This window comes from Tachysurus vachellii, chromosome 5 (genome assembly GCF_030014155.1).
Source record: "Tachysurus vachellii isolate PV-2020 chromosome 5, HZAU_Pvac_v1, whole genome shotgun sequence".
NCBI classification, from domain to species: Eukaryota; Metazoa; Chordata; class Actinopteri; order Siluriformes; family Bagridae; genus Tachysurus; species Tachysurus vachellii.
The window spans coordinates 29,030,013-29,047,254 of record NC_083464.1 but is presented as its reverse complement, the minus strand read 5'-3'; the positions used below and the strand labels follow the sequence as shown (position 1 = coordinate 29,047,254).

General features: G+C 38.9%; 1 long non-coding RNA gene across 6 annotated transcripts in view; it reads right to left on the bottom strand.

Moving 5' to 3' along the window:
* LOC132846339 (uncharacterized) overlaps window positions 1-17,242 on the bottom strand; it is a 70,234-nt gene that overhangs the window by 43,129 nt on the left and 9,863 nt on the right. Inside the window, exon 3 of one of the 6 annotated variants that reach the window (XR_009648499.1) lies at window positions 1,348-4,237. The exons of the other annotated variants lie outside the window; for them this stretch is intronic. This is a non-coding gene — a long non-coding RNA (uncharacterized LOC132846339). The remainder of the gene's footprint in view (window positions 1-1,347; window positions 4,238-17,242) is intronic. 6 annotated transcript variants of the gene reach the window in all.

Below are 17,242 nucleotides of genomic sequence, written 5' to 3'. Positions count from 1 at the left end.
ATAAACCAAGTTAACTAGCTAAGAGTTAAACACTTCAATAGCTTGCTGACATTTCACTGTGATTGGTGAACTAGCTAGCTAGCTAAAACGTCCTCACAGATGTCGATAACACATAATTTAGCCAGAGGATAAAGGCTAGAAACTAGCTCACACTTCTCAGTTGGTGTTAAACTTTTAGCTAGCTAACTAATGCTGATCATTAAGAACATTTAGCGCAGTTGCATTCATTCCTGTGTCTCTGTTTGGTGATCTTATCTTCTCTTTTTTTAACACAGATTATTTTCCTCAAAGAAATATGCCCCAGATAAAAAAGAAAATCTTTCCAAGCCCAAAATGAAATGTAGTAAAATAAATGACTTGATGAAGCATTTATCTGGATCTCCACATTATCTCAAGGTTAATAGCACGCTGACATTCAGAAACGTTTAATAACCTAATAAAACAAAGACACACACACAGGACAGTTAAACCTTAATAATCTCCGACTCACAGCACACAGAGCCTAATCAATTCATACCCACACAAACATGCACACAAACACACACAGTGATTCGAGGAAGGAGATGCTACTGCTACAGAGACGAGTCTTTGTCCAGTTTAGCTGTTTTATTTATTTATTCATTTATTTTTATTTTTTTTGTGAAGAATATTAGCTGTTACAGATGTTCTAAAGATATTTAACTCGTCTTCATGCTCGGTTTCATTCCATCTTCTCTCTCAGATTAGATTAGTGATGTGAGCTAACTGTACTAGCTACATGACTTTATACCAGAGACCTGAATTATAATCAGTGTTGAATTTCTGTGGTGTATGAGGAGTAAACCGTTCAAGGAAATGTGCCGTTAAAATAATCGACTCCACCACACATTTTGCTATATCAACATCAAACAGACACGTGTTAAATATCAACACACTGTGTAGCACTTCAGCGAGTATCGGCATGACACACAAGACAGGAAAAACACCCCCTCCACACACACACCTCTCTCTGACTTGAAAATAAAGGTCACTTAAAAGTCAAAATTCTCTCTCTGTAGCTCAGCTTTCAATTTTAACAAGCTTTATTGGCATGACCATACACTTCTACAGTATTGGCAAAGCATTCTTTATCTATCTCTCTCTATGTATATAAGTATCTCTCTCTCACTATAAACAAAATCTCTTTCTGCTGCTCTCTCTCTCTCAGTATCTCTCTCAGTATCTATTCTGTCCATCCATGATCTAATGTGAAAAAGGTCACTTGAAAAGTCTCTCTCTCTCTCTCTCTGTCTCTCTCTCTGTCTCTACTTTTAAAAATTAAACCTGTCTCTCTGTCTGTCTCTCTCAGAATGTAAGCATGTCTCTTACCCTTAACAGAAACCGGGGCATGAACACCGGCCTGGAAAGTCCCTTCTATGTAAACAGGCTGTAATCACAGAGGTGTGAGGTTTGGCAGCACAACGAGGTTCAGACAAGGCCTGCTTACACCAGACGACCTTGTGTGTGTGTGTGTGTGTGTGTTTGAGTTTCTAGGCAGTTACACACAGTAATCGCTGCTTATAAAGGCAAATTATTGCCGAGCTGAAGGGTGATGTGAGTTCACTGATGACTTCTTCACTTCTAATCTTTTCTTTTCTTTCTTTCCCACCTCTAATTTATTATCCCTCTTTTCTCAAATTTCTAACTCATCACTCCAAATCTCACACAGCACTAAAATCTAAAAAAAAAACAAAAAAAAAAACAAAACAGGTGTGTGCAAAAGTTTAGGCACCCCTATTCAAATTACATTACAAAACATATTAAACATTTAAATTCAATTAACTTTCTGTTTGCAAACGTTAACGCAGACATACTTTATACATGATGAACGAAAATAAATAAATAAATAAAATAACAATGTGGAATTTGCAAAAGCTGGGCCTTAATTGACTCATTAGGACTCATTAAACAGGTCAAGAACCGTCATTAGGAAGAACATATCCAGAGCGTAATAAATTCTCTGACTCGTCAAACCTTGTGCTAACACTCAGCAGCCATGGGCTCCTCACAGCAGCTGACTAAGGATCTGAACATCATGCTAATTGATGCCAACAAAGCAGGGCTATAAAAAGAAAACGCTTTCCAGCTGACAATTTTCATTCAATTTCATTAAGAACGTCAAGTAAATATGTGATAGATGATAGAGCAGACCAATATGACAGCAAGAACTTTTATGAAGGTGTAGCTTACACAGCAGCTCTGTGAACAACGTGATCTGCATGAAGGAGTCATCAGAAAAAAAATCTTATCCATGACCTCACTAAAAAAACAATATTCAAATGAAGACAAAGCCATTTAAGGAAACCAGTGGATGGACAGATGAAGTAGAAAAAGGACAGGTTTGGAGAAAATAAAGACATAAAGTTGAGTGGCAGCCAGCAGCACAGGAAAACCCAAACATGAGCTACATCATAGAAGCGCTGAAAGCTGAAGCTTTTGGGACAACCCTCAAAACCCCCTTACCTTACATCATCAACACAAAGCTTTGCAGTGCTAGCTGACTTATTTCAGTTTATTTATTTATTTAAGTTCTTCTAAAGCAGGTTACACTGATCAGTGAACAGATCATCACTGATGTATGTATGTGAGGTCTGCATGCGTTTGAGTTCAGCCAGTAAACAGGAGCAGTGCAGCCTTCACAGAACAACCAGCAACCACTAGTGTTAGTGTTAAAACACGCCGCTGTCTTCAGGTGGACTGCAGATCCGTTTCCGTCTCTCCGCCAAAAAAAATGCTACGAACGAGAGAACGCCTGCGAGTTTGGTTGCTTTTACAAGTCGTTCATTTAGAAAAGCTCAGAGCAATGAACTCGCCTGAACCCCCGCCGCTGGAATACACACACGCTCTCCTGCACCAAGTGGAGTTCATTAACGTCTAGTAAAAATCTCCCACAGGAATCTCAATCACACACACACACACACACACACACACACACACACACACACACACACACACACACCCGTTGCCTAAAACAGCCTCAACTTGAACTGCATTCTGCTATTTTAAAGGCATTTAAAACAGAACGGTTGTTAACATGCTTCTATCTGTATCTATCACTCAGGGCTGTTAGATTGCTTTAGAACAGACCATAAACAAATCAGAAACTGATAGATGGATGGATGGATGGATGGATGGATTGAAGGAAGGAAACAGAGAGAAACAAAACTGAAGACACATTTTGGAGAGAGACAGATAGTGAAACACAACATTGGAGGAGAGACAGACAGAAGTAGGCAGCTGGACAGATGGATGGAGAGCAATAGAAGAAAAGACAGAACACAAGACACATAGGAACGTAGACAGACAAGTAGAGAGAGTCAGTAGGAGAGAAAGATGGAATGCAATAGAATGAAAGACAGACAGACTAAATGAGAGCATTTAAGATAAAGAGACAGACAGAAGCAGAGACATACAGGAGGAGAGAAACAGGCAGATGATAAAGACACATACATGAAGAGACAAACGAGAGACTGACAGAGAGAGAGACAGAGTGACAGTAAGAGACACAGGAGGTGATACAGGTACACAAGATACACAGACAAAAACAGGAGAGACAGATAAGAGAATAGACACAGTTAATCAGAAAGGAGAGACAGTTAGAAGGACAGAGAGGTTTAAAGTACGAGAGAGAGGAGGGGAAACACTAGATTTGATGGTGCTCCAGTATTACAGCCTACTGTTGATCATTTTATTTATAAGTGACATGTTTATATTGTTTTAATCAATGTTGCTATGGTAACACGTGATAATCTTCCCTAATCTAACTCCATCATATCTATGAGTAATCATCTCACATCCTCTGTTGCTTATCAGCTGCGTGTGAAGGATTCAGAATCGATCCAAAACACCGGGTCCAGTCTGTGTGTGTGTGTGTGTGTGTGTGTGTGTTTCAGGGTGTATCCCTGCCTTGAGCTCAGCAAATCCCAAGATAGGCTCTGAATCCACCACAGCTCTAAACCAGTAAGTTTAGGAAAAGGAGGATCTGAACAGACAGGGTATGAAACAAGAACGTCTGGACGTCTGGAGGACGTTTTTGGATTTGGGAGCGACCGATGTTTCACTGAAGAATGGCAGGATCACATGGTGTGGGAGCTGAAAGAGGAAAGATAAGATAATCTTGTACAGGAAGTGGTGGACAGATTCAGCAGTCGCCCATTCTGCTATTTCTGGATACATCTGGAATATGATCAAATTCCAAACCATCTGATTCCTCGTGATTCTGTAAGACATGACGACAAGAATCAATTCCACAGTATTATAAAGTAAATGTGATTCACTTACAAACAATTCAGTCTTTTTAAAACAGTCACTGAATCTGTATCAATCACCACAATTCACTGAGTTGTGTGTGACCATGATTCTCTCCTTTCCTGTTGACTCCTGTGTGAATCATTCCATACTGATGAGTTCCATCATAACCGAGAACTAACTAGCTACCTAGCTACATTAGCTACCACTATTGAAGAACGGGGTGTGATTGTCATGGAACGTAACCTTATGATATGCGGTTTGCTGTTAAATTACGGTTTGAAAACAAATCAGAAAAATTAAATAGAAGAAAAGGAATTAATAGAAAGAAAAATATTGAACAGAAGAAAGGCAAATGAGGAAAGAAAAAGAAAGAAAAAATTGTAAAAAGAAAGAAAAAGAAAATGGATGGCTAGCTATGTTGCCTAAAATAAAGACCAGAAGGACCAAAAATGTCGTACAGGCGTGCACACATTAGCATATTCGTGAATATTTATAGGACCTGGTATATTTAATGAGGATAAATGTGTAGAGATGTTTTAAGCCATTTCTGTTCATTTATGAGACGTTTCTATATGTTTAGCGGTTACATGATGATTTGTTCGGTTTCCGTGTGCTGCGTGTCAGGAGAAGTAGCTGAAGGTAGCAGCTGCTGGTGAAACGTTATCTCTGAAGGAACAATACAAAGCCAGAGCACACGCAGAGACCATACACGTGTTCCACCTGGAGCACCACACTGTCGTCCAGAGCCCACTGAAAAGCCTTTCTTCAGTGTGTGTGTGTGTGTGTGTGTGTGAGCTGCCTCCAGGCACTACATCTGCTGAACATTCAGGAAACTCAATCACTTAATGACTTGCGCCTCACAGAAGGTTGAAACTCGGGACGGTTGGTTGGAATGAATTACGCAGGTCGCCTGTGTCTTAATCCATTACACGAGACTCTCTGCTCTGCTGGACATCTGTCACGCAACCAGATCTAAATCTGATCTCCTCCGGTTACTGAACTCGGACCGCTCAGCTTCTCTGACCTCGATTTTCACCTCCTCAGCTCTGATTTCACCTGATAGACACCCATTCATATCTATCTACAGATTCCTCATGCTCATGAGCACTCACACAAAGTAACAACACTACACAAGCTACACAACAAAATACAACACTAAACAACAAAACGCTACACATCACTACATAAAACACACTACACAAAACATCGCCACACAACACCCCACAATGTAACACTACCCCACATTATACAACACTACAAAATGATATACAACACAACAAAATACACCACACAATGACACAAAACAAAATACTAAACAACACTACACAATGCTACACTTCCCCCACAACGTACAACACTACAGAATGCTATACAACACAACAAAATTCAACACTACCCAACAAAATGCTACACAACAAAAGGCTAAACAACACTACACAATGCTACATTACCCCACACTGTACAACACTACAAAATACTACACCACACAATGCTACACAACACCACAAAACACAACACCACACACGGTACAATACACAGCGATGTCCCTGAATTCACAATATTTATTGGAGAGTTGCTATATTTCAAAACGTAAATAACAATAAATTTACACAAATCCATGACCATAACCATAGTCACCTATGATCATGAGCTTTGGGTCATGACCGAAAGGACAAGATCCCGGATACAGGCGGCTGAAATGAGTTTCCTCTGCAGAGTGGCTGGGCGCTCCCTTAGAAATAGGGTGAGGAGCTCGGTCACTCGGGTGGAGCTCAGAATAGAGCCGCTGCTCCTCCACATAGAGAGGAGCCAGCTGAGGTGGCTCGGGCATCTGTTCCGGATGCCTCCTGAACGCCTCCCTGGGGAGGTGTTCCGGGCATGTCCAACTGGGAGGAGGCCCCGGAGAAGACCTAGGACACGCTGGAGAGACTATGTCTCTCGGCTGGCCTGGGAACGCCTCGGTATTCCCCCGGAAGAGCTGGAGGAAGTCTCTGGGGAGAGGGAAGTCTGGGCATCCCTGCTTAGACTGCTGCCCCCACGACCCGGCCCCGGATAAGCGGCAGAAGATGGATGGATGGATGGATGGATTACACAAATTCGCCATGAATTTAAAAAGTTTTAGCTTTTAAAAGCATCATTTAAAATTTTCATCAAAACATCTGAAAAAAAAACTCTGATCAGCTTTTGTCTGCTGCTTTCATGACTGAAACATTCTTTTCCACCTGAGAGCAGTTAGCGACTTCCTTTGGGGTGAAAGTGACTTCAGCGCTAGCGACAATGAGAGTGCTGTTAGCTGCTGAGACAAAGATAAGACGGTCTGCTAGCATAACCTGAAGTGGCTGAAACTAGCAAGCTGAACTACTAACTAACACTCACTTTATTCAGCCCAACACTTCATCCGAATTTCTTGCTAGCAGTGCTGGAAGCTAACACGCCTGAGAATAGCGCTTTACAGTGAACCACCGCTCCTCCTGATACATGATGCGCTCGACTCAGATTAAGATGAATGTGTCGCTGTTCAGAGCTAATTAACGCCCAGAAGACACGGCATGAAAATAACACGTCAAACCTAAACGTCTCACCGAGACACTTCGAATAAAACTTCATCTGTAAGGCTGGGCTGCGGACGCAGACGAGAGGAACGCGGAGGGCCAAGCGATGGCGGATTCACACGACTGCTCGCTTTAATTAAGCACTCAGAGAGAATTAAGGTCACCTCTGAAGACCAGGAGGTGACGAGATCCCTCTCTCCATCTCGCTTTCCAACTGAAAGAGTGACTTAATGATCTGCCAAACGAGTCGTGGAGGAATTCGAAGGCTTAATTAGCGTTAATCCTGAGTATTTGTAGACTTGACACAAAGGGACGATTGGAGAAGTGTGTTTAGCTGCTGTGCTAATCTCAGTATATTAACACTCAGAGACACGAACAGCTCGTGTCCTCAGACATCATCCATCTGCAGTAAAATGTTCCCATACGACGTGTTATTTGCGTTAGACATAAAGCTAAGAAAGTTAGTGTAGCGTACATCAGCTATCGGTTCTGGATGATAAAATGATTTATTGCGATTTTTTTAAACTGTAAAACAAGAGCAGGGAAAATGATATCATAGCGTAGGGTCTACTTTCACCTAAAACCCCCACGGAAATCAAGCCAAAACAAGACAACAAGAGAATAAAGCTTGGAGCTTGGAGCACGCTAATGTCATAACGTCACACTACTATAATTTCTTTATTCTGATTGTTTGATCAATGATTGCATTTAACCACACTGCCCTGTGACCCCCCCCCCCTACAGAATTCAGAAAACTACAATAAACTAAGAAAATAAAATGTATGTTACTGTTAGCATAGAGCTAGACACCATGCTTACTAATAAATTAGCCAACTGGTCATTGGCTAGCTAATAAAGCTCACTGACTTGTGTTTAGCATTCCTGTGTTCTCAGTCAGATTTTTCTTATACGTCAATGCTAATTAGTCACATATTAGTATATTAACTACTGTACAGACCAATAGCATAGAGCTGTTCCTGTTTTCTCAGTCAGATTTAATGCTAACACTAAACATACTTACATGCCGCTAGTTTCTTTTAGGTGCAATTCTAGCGCAAAAACTTTATAAAAAACAACTGTGTTTAACTTGTCGTGTGGAATAATGAGCGTTGGTCCTGATTCTTCCCTGTAGAGGTCAAAAGGTCGAGAGACAAAAGGAGCACATGTTAAACGCCAGCGTTTCCATAGCGCGGCTCAGTCAGCTCTCGACCCGACGCTCTTTCCATCATTTCATCCTATTTCAAGCATCATTTAGGATCCAGAATGAAGCATTAACTCTGTCCTGAGGTAATCATCACTACGTCTCCGTCCTCTCATCACACCACACACAAATAATCATAATAATAATGTTCAAAAAGTCTGTGTGACTAAATTAATTAACGTGATGTGCTGATACACCTCATCAACACTCAGTGATGACTTTAACTACTGTGTGTGTGTGTGTGTTTCATCAGATTTTATAGCTAAAGATATCTCTCTTTGCTTCTGATTGGTCAGAAGGTGATTCATTTGCATAAAACAAGCAGCAACGTTTTCTGTTCAAGTATTTATTGGAGGAGCTGCTATAAGATAAGTGATAAGAGCTAGCATTTTCACATATTTGGCCATTTTTGAAAATATTTGTTCTTCTTTCCAGTGCTAAATATATAATATAATTATAAATAAATATTAGTTTGTTAATAGATAAAATTTTATTTTTTATTTCAAAAACAGTGTAGTGCTGTAGACATTTTTTATATATATATTTTTAATTAAGTTTAAGTGAAAATCACACCAGTCTCATCCTGTTCTGCAATCTTCCTGCACTGGAGAGATGGAACCTGGAAACCTTATCAGGAAGAGAAGGAGCAAAGAAATATTGTGACATCAGAGGAAATGAAACAATGTTGTTGACATGATGAATGTCCTGAGATCTAACTGATAGATGTACTGTATTCCTGTAGGTTTTATTTCTCTAATCCCAGACAATTCCAGTTGTTTTTATTTAGTATGTATGTTTATATTTATCCATTTCCAGTTACATTTCAGTCTCTACACCAAGACAGCAGTCAGCCCTTAGCATGAAGACAAAACTGAAGGAAGATTTCCTCTTTTGCCGTCAGACAGTGTGCTTCAACTCTGTACACTATACATGGTTTCTAGGTGTCCAGGGAGAAGTGGGCGGAGCTAAGAACTGTGCACATCACTGATTGGCCAAACCCAGAGCAACCTGATGAATGTCTTTTACTACTAGAGTGGCCTATCTGTTCTGGTGTTTGTGTGACACACACACATGCTCACACATACACACACACAGATACAAAAACACATACGTACACTCATACATACACATGCAACCGTACTCACACACACTAATACACACACGCACCCACAAACACAAATACACACACAAATGTGCTCACACATACACACAAATACAGATACGCACATTACTACACAAATACACACATGCACACTAATACACACACACGCACACACTATTACACACAAACACGCTCATGCACACTAAAACACACACACAAACACACACACTAATACTCTCACACACACACAATAATACACACATGCACAAATACGCACACACATGAACACACTAACATGCATGCACAGAAATACACAAACACATACACACAAATACATACAAAATTAAGTTTTATTTAAGTTTTATTTATTTATTTAAGTTTCCATCATTTTTAACCCTCTCTCTCTCTCTCTCTCTCTCTCTCTCTCTCTCTCTCTGACAGAAAGCATACCTCAGTAAGTAATTATCATGCTAACTTAAAGTAATTCAATAACAGGAAAAAATTGTGATTGTGGGATGTGGTAGCTCAGTGGTTAAGGTGTTCGACTACTGATCAGAAGGTCATTGGTTCGAAGTTCCACCCAGGTCCACCAAGTTGCCACAACAGGGCCCCTGAACAAGGCCCTTAACCCTCAATTGCTCATGTGTATAAACTGAACTAAGACTGTGTAAGTCACTCTAGATAAGAGTCTGCTAAATGCTGTAAATGTAAATGTAAAATCATACACATGAAATCTGCAGTCCCATACCACCCACCAACCCACACAGATGAGTCTATAATACAGACACGCACGTGCAACCATAGGCAATATACATACACACATACATACGTGTGGCCCATACCACCCATAAACTCTCCCTCACACTCACACACACAAAATCACTCACACACACAATAAAGGACATGGTGGTGAGTAGATTAGAAGCAGCTGGCTCTGGTTCAGCACACACATTAGTGGAGGCCACTGACTCAGGGCACATACTCAGACACACACACACACACACAGTTTAGACCCACAGTTTAGACCGTGTTAACCAATATTAGACACACTGCTCCATGGAGCTGATGAGAAAGGTGCTTACTTTACCATAACAGTAATGTTATTACAATATTTTATTGTTGTTTTTTTATCTATTTATAGTTACATTTTGCAATAAAAGATATTACACTGCATCCAGTGAATTCCTTAATGTGTTATTTTTAACTTGCGGCGACAAAAAGGAAAAGAAAAAAAAGACTCAGTGAAAGCTAAAGTTTCTTTATTACGGGATGATGATGCATTTCTTCTGGCCTGTGAAACCTGGTCACTCAGAGTCAGTGATTTAACCAGCTCACGTGTAAATGCTGCTAACATCTGACTGACAGCAGTGAAGTCAATTAGCGTTTTTATTGCTGATTGTCCGAGCGGGCATTCTGATGAGACGTCCATTTTCAATAAATCATTTGGAAAAGCGAAGAGTTATGAGGTTCAGCCATGAAGCAACCGGTCGCTCTTTCACCAGAGCTCTTTTATTCCCCACTCTCTTAAAATTGATGAGACAAAGAAAAGAAAGCCTGCAGCTTGAACGCAGTAAAATCAGAAAATGATAAAATGGAGTCATGCTGCTTTAATGGAGAGAAAATTTTCAAAAAGGAAAAAAAAACCCTTCTTCTGTCCATACCATGACAAAAAAGGCAGCTGCTTGGGTGGACGCTTCAGTTACAGGGCCGAGGAGTCGGTGTGTGTGTGTGTGTGTGTGTGTAAAGCTGGCAACCAAGAAAAACAAGAATATGCCATAGACCACCCAGATAGACTGAGACCAGATTATAGACCTGGTGTGTGCGTGTGTGTGTGTGTGAGTGAGTTTGTGTGTGTGAGCACTCAGCTGTACCTAATTAAACCCCTTTACCCCAAAATCCCCTCCTCAACAACACAAAAATCAGCCGAGACATGTTCACTTCTTCAACATGAATGTATAATGATTATTTTATATGCTAATTGATTTAAATGACAGATTATTCATATCTAAATTTATTCGTGCTCATCATTCACCTCATCTCTGAGCGTCTTCAAACAAATAAAAGAACGTAGAGGTGCAGAAGAATCGGTTGAGTGGAACAGAAAGAAATAGCAACAAAAATAAAACGCGATCTGCAGCAAGACGTATTGAAGTAAGTTATAAGCCCGTGGCTAATGTTAGGTAACAAGGGATAGTTAGCCACTACGTTACCATCTTCAACTGACATCATCAACCTATTAGTGTTACACTTCATCCTGAATGTTGGAGCAGATTTTCAGGATAGTTTCTAAGAATCCTCAAACTTAAAAAGCAGCATCAAATCCCCTCATAGCCGAGATCTAGATTCCGGCATGTAGCTAGCATCGATAGTAAGTGACTAGCTAGCTAGCTGTAACAGATCACCCTCAGCTAAGAACAGGAAGTGAAATTACAGGTGTAGGGCAGAGTAAAAGGGAAAAAAACATGGATGCATTCAATCACCAGTCAGAACTGTTTGAATAGTTCCACCCTATGAGAATTGATTGACATGCGGTGAACATGTTGTTTCATACTTTAATAATTGCTGCATTTTCAAGTGATTATTTGCCATCCTGTCAGCTCGAACCTGTAGCCTGACTGAAGAAATGACACCAACAACCAGTGAGCCCATATTCATGGTCAGGCTTTAACAAGAAAATAACATGCTCTACATTATCTAAAACAGTTTTATTACTTAATTCACAATTACAATAATTCATGAAAAACATGCCACAAAATTCAAAACATACCTGTGTGTATTTCTTTTAATGTGTATACATAGATTTATAATTTGATATTCGATATTAAAATCCAGAAAGTCTATAATATAAAATGTGTATTTACTTTTATTTTTATTCTTATATTTTACTTCATATATACATTATAATATTTCATTACTTTAAAGTCTCATGTATATATATACATATATATATATATATATGTATGTATGTATGTATGTATGTATGTATGTATGTATTGTGTGTCATGCTCTGAGGTTCTTGTAAGGCTCAGTATTTTCTCATAAGACAATGAACATACACACACATTGAATGGAATTTTTTTTTTACTTCAGTTATTTTCTTTTTTATATATATATCTCTATACACTCTATTACTATTTTTATATCTCTCACTTTTCTCTTAACTATAAACTTGTAATGATGAATCCATCAGTGTGTAAACATTGTTTTCTTTTTCTCTCTTCTCCACCCACGCTGAGTCTTTATCTCTCACTTTTCTCTGTAACGCATTACCTCATCCTTTCCAACAGGAATCTGAACCACTCACTCAACACGACTCTAATGACTAATCTAAAGGCCTACTTTTCTTACAGACCGACCACACACACACACACGCACACACACATGCACAGCCTTGGGCTGGACAATACAGAGACTCACTCAGAGTCTAGACTCTTGAACGGCAGCCAATAACAACAAAGCGAGCCAAGATGGCTGAAACCAAGCGCTTACCTCAGCCACGAGGCGGACAGGACGCAGGTTTGCCTCTCTGGGGGGTCTGTGAAAAGTGTTTGTCCTAATCTGACCTGAAATCTCACTTCTGTTTTATTAAATCTCTTTCTAACAAAGAACATCTATCAGTAATCAGTGCGCAGTATTTAACTAGCATTAAAGCTAACTTTTAATCTATTACAGGAAAAAATCTCGTCTTTCTAAACTTTAAAAAAAAAATCCAAGCGTTCTCAATTACTTACTTACTAGCATGCTAATCTCATCGAAACTTCCTAGCCAGCTAGCTAGAGCTTGACCTCGATCAGCTCACAGAACAATGCAAAACTTTTTGTTTTGATGTGCACTAAAATTCTTTCAGGTAAAGATCAGCGTAATAAAAATGAGAACATTTCACAAATATCCAGAATAAAACCCAGATTTCCCCCAGAGGATTGATACGGCACATCTATCGAAACAGCTAACACGCTAACAAGGTTCTTTTACAGTCAAAACTTTTTAAAACCTTTTTAAAACCTTTTTAAAAAAAGCCTCAAAAATGGTATCTTCTTTGTAGATTGTGCAAGTTTCCATCATTTTTAACCCTCTCACTCTCTCTTTCTCTGATAGAAAGCATGCCTCAGTAAGTAATTAGCATGCTAACTAAAAGTAATTCAATAACAGGAAAAATAGATTATAGAAATAGAAAATAAAAAATTGTTGTTGCGTTTAGCTAACTTATTCATCCGGACAGCAATTAGTTATCCTGCTAAGCTCAAAACTTTGCTAGTCATCTCACATCAGTCATCTCAGCAAACAGACATGCTAGCTAGCTAGCAACCAATGCTGTATGATATAAAATGACAAAGTTTGTTACTTTTACAATTTCTAAAAGAATTTATCATTTCCATGTCTTTTTTTTCTCTGATATACAGTACATGTTGCTAAACCTATAGAACAAACCTTAATATTAGGAATATAACAATGCTAACTATTAGCAAAGATAATACTAAAAACTACTGTCTTTCTGATCTAAAAACTACTGTCTTCCTAATCTATTTGAAATTACCATTAGCTGAGTTTAGCAAGCTCAGGCATCCTGACAGGAATTAGCTTACTCCTCAAGTCTAACTTAGCTAGCTTGTTAGCTATTGACAACGAGTTTAAAAGTTAGCTACGATTGCTAGTAATCAAATGTCATGCAAACTGAAAATAATAATGTATGAAAAACATAACATAATATCAAACAGTGATCATAGCATGCTAATCTTATATCATTTCCCCAGGACTTTACAGGTTAGCTAATTACCATGCTAGTCATATTGATAAGTCAAATATATGCACAAGCTCATCTTATTTAAAAATCTACATTTTCAACCTCTTACAAGAAGACAAATTCAGAAAAATATTATTCAGCTATTCTGGTGTGAAATTTTGAGGGTTAAAGGCCTTGCTCAGGGGCCCAACAGTGGCAGTTTGGTGGACCTGGGATCAAACTCACAACCTTCCGATTGGTAGCCCAACAACTTAACCACTAGGCTACCACACGCCCTTTTTTCATGCTAGCTAGTAAAAAAATCTATTTGAGTTTATAGATATGTGTCATGTTGCTGTCTAATCTTATCTAGATTACACACTGGCTTTTCTAGTCTCACAAGCTAACATTTTTATCCGTTTATTTCTGATGACAGGTTTGAGCAAAAACACAAGGACCTGAGCTTGCTCTCTCCACCTAACACCACATGCTAGCTGGTAGGGGGTCTCTGAGTGGAAGAAGGTGACAGCTGGGCTTTTAAGGACATTTCAGGGAAGTTTCTGGCCCAAATCCTTCAGCGCTGGACGGAAGTGTGAAAGAGAATGACCTTCCAAAAAACACAGCGTCCAGCCGGATTTATCCGACAGGGAAAATTGGCAGTAGTGGAGACGGATACAGCAACACCAAGCTAACACCTCCAACCTCTAACACAACCTTCTACACAAAACATGACGTCCACAATCCGGCCACACACAGACACACACACACAAACAGTTCCCAGTTAGTCATATCAGCTTCACAATTCTTTGAGACAACAACAACAAAAAACGCATCATGGACAACATTTGCTAACATTAACAAAGTGAACTGTTTGTTAACATTAACAATTTGAATTGTGGCTAACATTAACAATGTGAACTGTTTGCTAAAATTAACAATGTGAACTATTTGCTAAAATTAACAATTTGAATTGTTGCTAACATTAGTCCTTTCAGATCTGAGATGTATTACCTCAGACCTACTAATGTGTTCTGATTAGGTCTGCGGTCTGATTAATGATAAAGCTGATCTAAATAAAAACGATCAGAAGGTTTCTCCCCAGATGATGATTCCTTATTTCTGGGCTAAAATTGGGTTCATTTTCACTACATTGACAGCTAGCTGCCTTTCCTGTCCTTCTCTGCTCTTCATTCCATCCTGAGGCTAGTGACCATTAGCATTTATCTATAACCTAGCCACGTGTTGACACAAGATACTTTCCAAACTCATTTCAAACCGTTTTCTGACAAATCTAGATCTGAAAGCTCTACGTTATTAAATACTAGTATTACGACAGAATGTCTAACCATATGCCCAAAAAAAAACAAAAAAGTGTCTTAAAAAAAAATGTTTCTCAACGTTTCTTTGTTCATCTGATAACTGGAGGATTTCAGTTTCTTTTTAAATAAATTCCACAAAAACTAGTTTTACTCCAGGTCTTCTAACAGAGTTTGTAAACATAATCATATTTTGGTAACCTAGCAACACAGTGCTGCAGGATGTTTCTGGAAACACGTCTAAGACCAATTCCTTACCGCTTCCTTCATCAGAGGCGCCGAGTTCTAAAACTGACCTGAGACAACGTGACTAGGCAAGAAACGAGTTAAAAAAATTTTTTTAAAAAAAAAAAAAAAAAAAAAAAAAAAAAAACATAAGATTTGCAATTAATTCGTACAAATTACTAACTAAATTACTTAATTTGCATTAGCTCCACCTTCCTGACATTGAAACACCCTCAATTCCATGTTCAGTAGTACAACCACGGTTACTGGACCTGAGAGAATCTTAGACTCATGAGATAAGTTTGTTTCTGATGAACCAGGAGATGTCAGGCTAATTAATGAAATCCTTGAGTCATAGTAATTATTAAATTCGCATAAATCTTCAAAACAAACTACAGCTGCTAGCTCGACTGCTTCCAGAGAACAAACACGCCACGCCAGAATGTGTGGTTTGACAAGTTTGTGGTTCGAAAACAAAGTAACGAGTGTTCAAAGGTAAACACATAAACTTGAATAACGTGAAGTCTGGAGTGTAATGTTGCGTTCACAATGTACAACGTAAACTAACACTTTTGATTATCACATAGGAATCTGTGGGCTTTGGATTTTGGGTGGCATCTCAAATTGCTTCTGAGGTACATTTTAACGCGTGGACGCTAACGGCTCCGATGCTAACAAGCTGCTGTCAGTTAGCCAATAGTGCAGCAAAACTGATGGAAATCAGTCAGCGAGCTGGGATCATATTGTGTTAGAATTGTGTTCTGAGGAGGACTGATGCAGTTACGCTAAAAAACTGTGAATGTTGTGTGTAAAAACAAAATGAATTAATAATAAAAAACATTAATAACAGCTCTAGTGTCTTTCACATGAGTAATAATACGTCCAACGCTGCGTAATTAACGTGTCATTTAGGGCGGGGATACCTAAAATAACAATACACATAATTGTATTCATTGTATTTTTTTATTTAATTGTATTTTATTATTATTATTATTATTATTATTATTATTATTATTATTATGTGGTTGTTGTTGGTAATGATGATAAATAGAAAAATAGGCAAAAAAAAGAATAGAATCAATACAATAAAAAGAAATAAAGCAATGTGTTATTAAGGAATAATAAAAACAAGTTAAATGCTTAAAAATGTTTGATTCGTTGGCTGAAAGCTAGCACAAGCTAGTTTTGTTTTGCTTTCACAAAGCATCGCTTTTCGTAATTACGACTGAATCATATAGTCATTGTTCATGACGTGTTTGTATCTACTAATATAAAGCCACGCATCCCATAATCCACTGCGTCACCCAGACTGCAAGAAACAGGAAGCAGTTTACAAACAAATATCAGTCTTATCGAACAAACTGTCGCTCAGTAACTGAACAACATAGGGAAAAAATAAAGGAACAGACTCCTTCATGGAGAAGATGCACTGCGTTAGAAGACGACAGGCTCGAGATCGTAATTGGTTAAACTCTGAGGGGGTGGGGCTTAAATAAACTGAAAGCAGAAGGAAAATGAAAATCTGATATTGCGCCTCCAAAAGTAGTTTTGCGAGCATGGCTGTAGAGTCATGTTTCTGACTTAAATGTGTGATTAAAACACACACACACACACTCAAACACACACGATGCAAGAATCTCATTTTGTCAAAAGGAAACGAACCAGTGTTCATCATTTCTGCAGCTCGGTGGGGGTTTAGTCTCCATCACAGTGTTTCTCTCCATCCTTCTCACACCTTTATAATCACTTCTTTTTTTTTATTTCATCACTTCCCTCCTCTCTTTCACTCCCTCGCTCACTCACTCAGTGCTCAGCCAATTAAAGCTGAAGGTGCGACAGGAAGCAGCTCGCTTTCCA